Source organism: Lemur catta, chromosome 11 (assembly GCF_020740605.2).
Source record: "Lemur catta isolate mLemCat1 chromosome 11, mLemCat1.pri, whole genome shotgun sequence".
Lineage (NCBI taxonomy): Eukaryota > Metazoa > Chordata > Mammalia > Primates > Lemuridae > Lemur > Lemur catta.
The window spans coordinates 42,699,195-42,711,643 of NC_059138.1; positions in this window are offsets into that span (position 1 = coordinate 42,699,195).

Consider the following 12,449-nt stretch of genomic DNA (forward strand, 5'->3'; position numbering starts at 1 on the left):
TAGGGGCCCTAGGAATCTGCATTTTAATATGTACCCCCAGGTGACTGTGATGTAGGTCCACAGGCAAAACTTACGGAACCCCGTGGGTACTCAGTAAGCATGATAAGGAGTTGGCCAAGTGGAGTAAGTTAAATAGTATATTGTGTCATGGTCCAGTGGTTTCCTGTGTTTGTAGTAGAGTTGTTTGTTCATCAACTGGACCTCCACAGTGAGTGGAAATCTGAGGCTTGAGAGCAGCTACAATTTGTGAGCAAAAAAGGGAGACTATCACATCTTTTCTCCTTGTTTCACTGGCAATTCGATCAGAGTCTTACAGGCCTGTCAAAGGGCCAAAGAGTTGAGTAGTAATCATCAGCTTCTGATTGGCATGTTAGAGCTGGTACAATATGCCATTAATCTTAGTTGACTGAGCATTTTGCCAGACAGATCTCTTTTCCATTTCAGTCCATTACTGTGCACAGCCAGATCAGTAATTGCAAGTACAGCAGCTTGGACTGTTGATAGGGAATGACTGAAGTCACCAGATAGGAAACTAGAGGCATTAATAGATGCTGTTGATTAATCAAAATTGATATGCTCAGATTTGGTATTCCAGAACATTTTAGGGTATAAAAAGAAAAGAGCCAAGTCTTTGAAGGCAACAGAGTGTAGGATTAAATTGTGGTTTTTCTGTTATTAGCACTCTGACCTTAGAGTATTCTTAAAGTCTCAATTCACCTATAAAATGGGGATATTGATGCCTATCTGGAAGACTGTTGTGAAGATTAAAAGAGGTGAAAAACTAAAGAATGCTTAGCAGAGAACCTGGAAAAAAATGCATACAAGTATCTATGTGTTTTAATTTTTTGCCTCAAATTGTTTGCTGTGACCACATTTGGAATCTCTTTTCTCAATTTCAGCTTGTGTGTCTCACTCTCCTTTTTACTTCCATTCAGAAAAGAATATCAGTAGTTTTCACAAATTGCTAAGGAATGATCAGCATATAAAAGAAACTTGAATTGTAGCCTGTTGTAGACAGGAGGATTTTGGATATTTGTTTTCATTCATCAAATACTACTTATTTTCCCTTTTGACCATTTTTGAAGCAACCATTCAAATAAACCCAGATATCTTTTGTAACTATTGAGTATTGTTAGTTTTACTTGGATTTTATTAGATTTATGACATACACAAATATAATTTTACACATTTTTTGCTGAGGAACACATATTTACATTTCATTATGAAAATAAGATGTAAAAGAAAGAACATAAGTAATTTTCTAGATACATTTGTTTTCTATAAGATGAAGCCAACTGTCTCACTAATCAGTTTTATTTTTAGATTTCTCACTTTGAGCTTTCATTGGTTTGAAATGACTTAGATTTCACTTTTTAAAGACATAATGTACTCTATGTAGATGATGCTTTTCTGCTACTGTGAGAGACATTTAATAACCACCACAAAGAATGACACAAAAATGCACATCAGGAATTTCAGATTAAAAAACTAAATTGTTGTTAAAAGAATTCTATAATAAGAAAGTGAACTTTAACAAACCATATCCTGAAGAGCAAAATTTGAGAAGTAATGAATGTATTTTAAATCCTTTTCAACTGGATATGGTTACTAATGTGGAAAGAGGCATTCAGCTTAAGACAGTTTAATTTCTGAAGTTGTCCCGTAAAATTGACTTCTCTATATTATTGTTATGATGAATTTCTAGTATGTCATTATTACAATGGAGACGTTAAAAAATAATCATCATATGATGAAATGTAAAACACTTCAGGTATTAATGCGTAAGTAAAATTGTAATCTGTCTTGGGTGCCTGGAATTACATTTTAATGCTTTAATATAGTTTAAATGCTCCCAATTTAAAATAAAGTATCTTTTAAAGTTAATACATATGTTAGAATATTCTAAAATCAAATCTACAGTGAAAACAGCCAAACTACATGATTGGAATGGTAATTCTTTAATCTATTTTCAGGATACACATAATATTTATACAATACACCTTAAATTTATACAATAAAAATGTGTAAAAATAGAGTTTAACTAGAACAAAAAATTAAAAATGAGCCATTATATCACAAAAATGCCTTTAGTTTTTCCTTATCTAGGAACAATTTTTATTATCATGTATCACTTGATCAATTGTAGGCAGTTCACAAACTGTTATGATTCCACATCATCTTCTTTAATTGATCAGTTTTTATGAAAAAGACAGAAATCACAAAGATCAGCAGTGATAGGTGACTGACCACTTACTTTATGTTTCTTGCCACAGCACCCACACCCACCACACATGCCTGTGAGGGACCATCGACTATGATCCCTGTCTGAAACCTGTTCCTGTAGTGATGATTTCTCACAGTGCTTGACGACTCTGTTGTGATTCCCGCTCTGACTATAGCTCTGAGTTGGCTTCTGACCCTCTGGCAGGGAAGTCTGAAGACACCTGAGCTCTGCTCCTGCCATTATATCTGAAATGTTTGCAGCCAGCTTCTGGCTGGTGAATCTGCCATTCAAATTGCATGCTTTTGTACTCACTAGGAAATTAAACACAGGATTTGCCAGCAGTGTTGCTTCATTTAAAACAAAATATGACAAAAAACAGTGTCTGTAAAATTTGGGTAGACTCAAGTGGGTAGAAGACATCGTTTTAATAGTCACTGCTTTTAAACAAATAGGGATGCATTATTGTATTCGTATTCTCTATATAATTCTCTAGTCTCTAAGTTTAAAGAATATTTTAGTGAAGAGCATTAACTTTGAAAACACTACTAAGAATGATGCTTGCTCTTTTATTCTTCTCAATTTGTGTTGTCAGCTTCTAAAATGTCTATGCACAATTAGTTGGGTCATTTGTAAGCAGTGATATATCATTGACAGTGTTAGGAACTATGCTGGTGGGGAGATGGTAGTTGACCAGAAATGGTAGGAAGTTACCATTGAATTTTTTCTAACTACCACAGTCTTTTTCTTTTAATCCAGAAATTGGTAATTTCTTTTAAAACAAGTGTGGCTATCTGCAATTGAATACTGTAGTTCAACTATACATAAATATTTTATCACATGTTTGTTTTCAAAAGTCACACATATAATGTTGTAAATATATGTACTCTTAGCCAATTCTGTTATTTCCTTTACAATATTTATGGAAGACTTATAAGCAAATGTAAACTATAATGTAGCTCACCTAATGTACAAAATGTAATACTCGGCTAAAAAATATTTTAAAAAGAACAATGAAAATATCTTCCATTCTTTCATGAACTGAAGGGCAATATTAAAAAAATGCTTACATATGCTAACTATTAGGAAAATATAGAATAAAGTTAAAAGAATGTAGGCATCATCCAACGTAGTTTAATGGTTTTGAATAAGCTTAAGAAAATATAGTAGATATCTACATTTTCTTCAGAATCTTATTTAACTTGGTTGAATGAGCATAAGGCCTTGGGGATATCATTTTAATGTCACTTCATGTCAAACCAATACATTAAAACCAGTGCTCCAAATATTCTAATCCATTCAAGCAAAAAAATTCACCAAAGTAAAAGGCAACATGGTTGTGCTATGGAATAGTTTCAAAGTAACAACTATCCTATGGTTAGTCATGTGAATATTTGGAATAAATGAAAAAGAAATGAAATAGAAACAGGTAGATAAATAGAACTCTGAATATACTTAAATGTGTAGAAATAACAGTAAATTTGTAAATAACACAAACTCATATATAAGTCAACAGCAAGATGTTTTGGTTGATTAGAAAAAGGAGCCCTAATACAAAATTAGTTTCTTCTGTTTCTTTTTCTTTTCCTTTTGTTTTGTTTTTAAATTTGTTCCCTAAAAATGTTTTTGTGGAAAGGAGAGGAATGACTCTACTGAACATCTGTAATACCCAGCTGCACACTGGCATTTGGGTAAGATTTGATTGATGGCATACTTGAATGTAGATTCACAAATGTGGCCCAAGGCCAGTTTTCCCTTATTGTGACAATGAAACGCTGTAAGTCTTAATATTAAGTGTTTACTGGAATGGAGAACAAGAAAGCAGTTTCTAGCAATATGCAGACAGTGAGAATGGGTGAATTAATCAGTGTTACCACCCACCCATAAGTCCCAAAGCTTATCACAGATTTTTCACCCATGAAATGGTAGCTGCTCTGTTCAGAAACATTGCCTTAACACAGCCTGCCAGAGCTACTGCCTGCTGCTGCCAATTGGCTACTCTCAAAAGTTATGTTTTGTCCATTAATCCTAGGTTTTTTTTCCCGTAGAAGTTTGGGTTCTGCCTTTGTTAAATTTAAAAACACAAGTTAAGGTGTAAGAATATAAAATGGTTTGATTAAAGGCTTCTGAAATAGCATATCAAAAACCTTATAGTCTGGAAAATGTTTATGAATCTGAGAACTGTTACAGAGTAATAAGCACTTTTTTCTTTTACCTTTGTTTAAAGTACACTTGTCTACATAAAAAGGAAAAGTTTGTGAATTCTATTTTTAAACCTACTTGAAATTAATTACAGAGATTGTAACTAATATCTGGGACTTTTTCACAAAAATTTGAAAAAAAATGGCTAAACTATACCATGAGGTAAATAACAACACATCATAGTTGTAATTAGCAGATGTGGAAAGGTGAAGACCATGTTGTTAACTTCCTAAAATCACTTTAATTTTTGGAAAGTTGCCTTTACTAGGGTAATGGGAAGACTTTCCCATCTATGAAGCAAAAACCCCATAACATAATGTTTTTTTAAAGATCAGCTTACCAGAACTGTTACTTATTTAACAGGAGAAAACGTTATTCTTAACTCACAATTGAAATTAAAAATAGGCCAAATCCTATTGTTTTAATTTGTATCAATAGTGTCAAGGATACCTCTTAGCTTTCCTAAACAGTCTCATTTTTTTTTTCCTGAGTGTTCCCCATGGAAGTTTACTTTATAGGAAATATTTTGTTCTTCTTATTTCTAGCTTATCTTGCTTTTTTAACACTGTTTACTAACAGATTATAAACTAATATAACTACATATTGGCATAGTTTGAATGAACAAAGCTTTTTTGTAGACATTATTTAAATCATAATCATGGCAATTATATAAAATATATAGGAAGGGAAGGTATTTTCAAATTAGCCTCATAAATGTATTAAATTTAGATAATAAGTAATAACAGAGCTGGAGTAGGAACCTTGAATGCATAACTGCAAGCTTAGAGATTTTTCCATGCCAATTTTCACTATTGCTGACTTCCAAAGCATGCTTCATATTCCTTTTCCACTCACTTATAGTATCTCATATGACTTTACTGAATATAGATTAAATATTATATCATCAAACCTGATTAGAGAATCTAAATTATCAAAACACTGATATAATTAGAGAGAATCTTTCTAAGAATTTTTGTCCAGAAACATACATATATACATAAATTGCTAATAATTTGAACATAATTTTTTATTGCTGTTATTTTAAAAGTAGAACAAAGAATCTAGGATTATTCTGTTCCTTATTTCAAATTCTAATTGACAATACAAATAACTTAGACTTTTAAGGGAAAGGAATAAAATACCAAGAATTATTTAGGAAAAATAAAGCTGAAATACAAAATCCCAATATGGTCTAAAAGATAGAGTTAATAAACAAACAAAAGAAAATATACGCTTACAAATCCAGAAGGGTATTCAATAAAATTTATTTATGAGAGTCCCCCAAAACATATAAAGTTAATGTGAATAACTCTAGTGCTGAAACATAACTATTGATCCCATTTGGTAACATTGGCTTTTAAAGGTAATAACAATCATGAATTAAAGTGAATAATATGAAATGGAATAAGTAAATTAATTAATATTTGTTGAATTTATTTTTGTGAGATTATTCTTTCTCTCATAAAGGAAAATAAAAATTTATCCCAAATAATATGATTATGCAAACCTTGAATAAGAAAAAAGAAATCTTTTCAATAGTAAAAATAAATTTATGTGTTAAGTAAAGGTAAAAAAAAAAGATTAGATACTGAGATAGAATACTTTCCACTTCTGCGCTTGAGAAATGCCAAGATTATTTTATTGCAATTACTTTGTGTAGGTCCATTGCTTTCACATTTCAGTTGTCATGATAATGTTAATTGTATAGTATCCATCATAAATTTAAAAGGGCAAACACTATGTTCCATTTGAAAAAAGAGTTTGATAATTTGCAGGAAAAAAATAAAAACTTGAAGTCTATACAGATCTTATACAAAATTCTTAACTCTTTTAATCACAAAACTGTCTTGTTCATTTCCTCAACCTGAGACAATGAAAACAGAATTTTAAGTTATTTTTATCAAGGCTTCCAAAATTTTGAAAGCCATGCTGTTTCATTTTTAAAACATTAAAACATAATTATAAGTGACTGAAATGCTCCACTTTTGCAATATTAACCCTTGTTAGGTTTTAAAAGAATCTGTAGAAGGATTGTTCACACGGGTAATATTTTATTTCCTCATTCAAAAATGCTTCCAAAACTTTCAATTTGAATTGTAGCCTACATCAATCAGTAAAACCCAGGAAATTTATCAGTTAACAATATCATTTCATAATAACATTATTTTTCTTATCTTGTCTTAATTCTACTAAAGCCTCAAGGTCTATTATCAGATAGGATAATAATAAGCCATTTACACATGTTTGCAGTGGGGCAATTTATATATGTCAACCATCATAATCTAAAATAAAGTCAAAGGAGGAGCAGGAGGAGCAAGAGAAGAGGAGGGAAAATGAGAGGAAAAGAAAAAGGGGGAGAATAAAAAAAGTTAATTGAGGACAGGAAAAAATATAGTCAAATGTGGAAGAGAATACAAATGAGTTGAATGTGAGTGAATTCTTTTGGTATTGATAACATTTATTTATAAAAAATAATTTTGCAGTATGTTGAAATATAAGAATTAAAGTGCAATGCACAATTATTTCATCCTTATTATTTATTAAATTAATCCAATCCCCAATTTTTAAAATTTGTTTTACTTCTTTTTTTTTTTAATTCAGGATATTATGGGAGTATAAACATTTTGGTTACAAGTTATGACTTTGCCTCACCCAAGCCAGGGTTAGGGGCGTGCCCTTCCCCCATACAATGCTCACCACATCCATTAGTTGTGAGTTTACTCACCCCCATCCCCCAGCACCTAGTGAATATTACGACCAGGTGAGCACCTTAGTGTTGATCAGTTAGTACCAATTTGATGGCGAGTATACATGTGGTGCTTATTCTTCCATTCTTGTGATATCTCACTTTGGAGGATGGGCTCAAGCTCTATCCAGGATAATATAAGAGGTGCTAGATCACCATTGTTTTTTGTAGTTGAATAGTATTCCATAGTGCACATATACCATATTTTATTAATCCACTCATGGATTGAAGGGCACTTGGGTTGTTTTCACATCCTTGCCATAGTGAATTGTGCTGCCATAAACATTAGGGTGCAGATGTCTTTATTATAGAATGTCTTTTGTTCCTTTGGGTAGATGCCTAGTAGTGGGATTGCTGGATCAAATGGTATTTATGTTTTTAGCTCCTTGAGGTATCCCCAAATTATTTTCCACAGGGGTTGTACTAATTTGCAGTCCCACCAGCAGTGTAAGAGTGTTCTTATCTCTCCACATCCTCGCCAGCATTTGTTGTTTTGGGAATTTTTTTGATAAAGGCCATTCTTACTGAAGTTCCGCAATTTCTCATTGTGGTTTTGATTTGCATTTCCCTCGTGATTAGAGATGATGAGCATTTTTTAATATGTTTTATGGCCATTATTCTGTCTTCTTTTGAAAAGTTTCTGTTCATGTCCTTTGCCCATTTATTGATGGGGTTGTTTGATTTTTTCTTGTTGATTTTTTTGAGTTCTGTATAGATTCTTGTTATCAGCTCTTTATTGGATGTGTAGAAAGCAAATATTTTCTCCCATTCTGTAGGTTGTCTATTCACTCTACTGATAGTTTCCTTGGCTGTGCAGAAGCTTTTTAATTTGACCAGGTCCCATTTATTTATTTTTGTTGCTGCTGTGATTACTTTGGGGGTCTTCTTCATAAATGCTTTGCCTAGGCTGATGTTGTTTTACTTTTAATAATAAAAGAAATAGCAATGAAATTAATTTTTTGATTTATTAGTAACTTATAGAATCTAAAGGACAAAGCTAAAGGTGTTTGAAAATATTATCCTAAACAAGAGTAAGTTGTTTTTTATTAACATTTGGTTGAATGATCTATGTTCTTCTATACTGTTTGATTGTCAACCCTGGAGGACTAGAGTGTCTGTATTAAATGGTGAACAATTGACTCTTCTGGTTTCAGGCTTTGGCTGCTTTCCATGATGCACAGGAAAAATGCTGGGAGAAAATGATGATATAAAACACAAGTCAGAGTCAAAAGTCAAGAGATCCTTTTACTTTATTTTTTTAATAGATACCTTGGATATATGGGTCATGCTCTAAACTTAGCTCAGAGATGTAACATGCTCTAGTAGGGGGCTCGTTTTTGAGTCTATATCTGGGTGATTTCTTAGGTCTTTACATTCCAAATTCCTAAATTAATAGAGTTACAATTTGGGTTCGCTGGCTGCAGAGCTTCTGTGCCAATTCTAACACAAGAGCGTAACTATACAACCTTTATAGTGCTTAGCTTGTATCATGCTCAGGAGAAATTGGGCCTTGTCTTATAGAGCTGGTATCCAGGATCATAACATAATTTTTCGTCGTTTTTCTCCGTGGGAAATATCTACCCCATGGTGCTTTAACAGGACATTGCAAACAGTAATCAGTAGAAAACATATCTGAGCTAGGTAGTTACTGTTTTCTTTTGAAATATATTTTCAATAACATTTTTCCTTTTGTATTTTCCTTCTCTCATTCTCAGATAATCAGGAACATAACTAGTAATATTTCTAAATACAATATTATAAATTCAAATAAGAAGTATGCTGTTAAGTAGCAAGACATGTATAAATTTTGTATTAATTTTATTCAATTATAGTTGTCTTGTAAAATGTTTCATACATACAAAAGGTGGGTTGAAGCTACTGTGCAATGTGGTATTCATGTTGTACCTGGTCAACATCACCCCTGTTCACTATTTTTTTGAAACTTTCTGAAACAAAATTTTGCCTTTTTGCTACTCCCTCACTTCTTCCCTAGATATTTTCCTTTCATCTCCCTTTTTTGATGTTTGGTAGATTATTAAAAAGTCCTGCTCTCCTTTTCTTAGTAGGTTTCATCTTTCAAGAGTTACCTGGGTCCATACGTAACAAATGTCTCAAACTCGTATACTCTAATGTGCAGTCTCTTGGGTGGTATATGAAGGAACAGGGAAAGACAAAAGATACTCTATCTGTCCTTTTCACTGCTACTTACTCCTATCAGTTCACCATTAACAACTCTGATCAAGCTGTTCTCCCTTAGCACCAAATTTAATGACTTTCTGAAATCCAAAAACTTTGGTTATAGAAAAATATCCTTTTGTTCTCATCTCTGCATAATTTTTTTAAGCCCTGAATATTGTGCATTACTTTCTAAATAGTGGCATCTTTGGTATGACTGTAACTCATAAATAGAATCCTGGTTATGCAATATGTATTAGGTAAAGAAACTGAGAGGTATTTGTCTCCAACCAAATTTCTTATCTTTGTTCTCATAGTCTAAATGCAGAAAGAAAACAAAGCCTTGATTGAGTAAGAAAACTGTTACGTGGATGTCAGTACCTTGAAAGCCAAATTGGTTACAAGTTTTTCAGAAGCTTTAAGCCTATCCATTAGTGCCTTCACCAAAGCTGTAGTCAGCCACAAACTGCAGAATTATGCTAAACAAGCTTAGTTCAAGTATTTCTCATTCACAGGCAAAAAAATTTATTTCTGTTCTTGTTAAGTCTCAAATGAATAAGGAATTGAAATAGCTTAGTATGCTACAAGAAATAGAACTCCTAGGTATTAGTCCCAGCTATGCCAGTAACTAGTTATATAACAGGGCACATGTTGCTTAACCTCTCTGGCCCTCACTTTCCTCATTAAAGAGATGTTTTTCTTGACCAAAATATATGACATTGAAGTTTTAGAAGCATAAAGCCATTTCTCTTTCTTCGGTGTCTGAATTTGAAATGAACTGTGGCTGAGACAAGATTTTGTCTATGTTAAGGAGCCACACTGTTATTTAACTACCACCACTACCCTCACTCCAATCACCACCAAAGCTGGTATAAAACCTGGTGTGGGCCGGGCGCGGTGGCTCACGCCTGTAATCCTAGTACTCTGGGAGGCCAAGGCGGGAGGATTGCTTGAGGTCAGGAGTTTGAGACCAGCCTGAGCAAGAGCGAGACTCCATCTCTACTAAAAAAGTAGAAACAAATTATATGGACAACTGAAAATATATATAGAAAAAATTAGCCGGGCATAGTGGCGCATGCCTGTAGTCCCAGCTACTCGGGAGGCTGAGGCAGGAGGATTGCTTGAGCCCAGGAGTTTGAGGTTGCTGTGAGCTAGGCTGACGCCACGGCACTCTAGCCCGGGCAACAGAGTGAGACTCTGTCTCAAAAAAAAAAAAAAAAAAAAAAAACCTGGTATGTATGGGTGATTTCCATCTCACTTTGGAACATTTGGTTTCTGATCACAACTGATAGGATCATGGATAAATATCTAATCCAAGAGCAGGCAAGCCACAGGCTAGGTCATGGCCCAAGTAGACTAGAGAGAAAACATGAGCTATGTCGATTGATTTTTGTCTAGAAATATAGCAAGAGCATGGAACAGTTAGAAATCACTGAAGTTGAAATGATGTGAGGAGACGTCATGAGGTGATTGGGCCAAATTTATCAAGGAACCACGAATATGATTAAGATTAGGAAGTAGCAACTCTGACAGATAAATCTATGAGACAGAAAAATAGAAAGTACATGTAAGACAAATGATTAGTAGTAATGGAGAGTTAGAAAAAGAATCACACTGAAAGATTGTGCTAGAATAAATATCCATGTGCTCCTCTTGGATCTTCTTGGAGTTCTCCATCCTGTGTGCTGATTGTTCTTCATTTTCTGAATTTCTCTTAGTGGATACTTTTATAATAAACCCCATATTGTTTGAGGCTTCTAAATAAAGTTAAAATTTTTCAACCAAATTTTAAACTTATTTTAAAAGAATTGTTGTCGCCCAACCAGGTTCACTTGCCCGCTGCCAAAGAGGAAGCCAGTGCACTGAGACAGCAGGATTTGCTTCAGGGAAAGAGTTTAATTTGCATAGCACTAACAGGGGAGAAATTTCTCAAATCCACCTCCCCAAGAATTTGGGAGACAGGGTTTTTAAAGACAGCAGTGGGCTGGAAATTGGGAAGAAATGATGTGTTCAAAAAATATTTAGAAGATGGAGTTGACATGGCATTGTGACTGTTTCAATGTGTTGTATTAGAGAATGAGGAAAACTACTTAGAGGATATTAATTTATGCAGGTATTTCATAATCCAACACTAGATAGTGTCCTAGAATTATAAATTGAATGAGAATTAAAAGTCTATAATAAACTCAATAGGGATGAAGTTGTTTCCAGCTTTACCAGATTGTTAACTGAGGCAGCAAACCAAATTGGTCCAGAGGAGGGATTCTGAAGCCAGAATCTTGGGCTTTGAACTCAGGGTCTATCAGAAAATCTTAAGAGCTGTTTGTTGAATAAATGAATGAATAGGCGAATAAATAAATAATAAATTTAAAGTAGACAACTAATTGGAGGAAAGACAGGTACTTAGAAACATACAGGTATTTGATATCTTAGTTAGTATTTCTGTGACTCACTTTCTTAATCTATGAAATGAGGATAGGAATAGAACCAGCTTGTCAGCAATTATAATAGTCCACTCAGGTTGTCATGACAAAATACCATAGACTAGGTGGCTTAAAAACAGACATTTATTTTCTAATGGTTCTGAAGGCTGGAAAGTTCAAGATCAAGTTTCATGCAGGGTTCAATTTCTGGTAAGGACTCTTTTCCTGACTTGCAGATGGCTACCTTCTCACAGCATCCTCACATGGCCTTTCCTCCTTGCATGCGGGGGTGGGGGGGATAGGAGTGCTTTGGTGTCTTTTCTTATAAGTAAACTAATTCAGTCAGATCAGAGCCCCACCCTATTCATTTAACCTTAATTACTTTTTTATTCCAAATACAGCCACACTGGAGATTAGGGATTCGACATATAAATTTTGGGGGAACACATAGATTCAGTACATAATAGTGTATCTACAGAGATTAGAACAGAGCCTAATAAGATACTATCGTCATTATTAGACCTAGAATATTTCTACTAGAATACATCTATGAAAATGTCATTTCCAAGAAAATAAGAATTTTTATCAATTTTGTTGACAACAGAATCTTAAGTGCCCAGAACAATGCCTAGCATATAGCAGGTGCTCAATAAGTATTAAATATTTACTGAATTAACAAGAG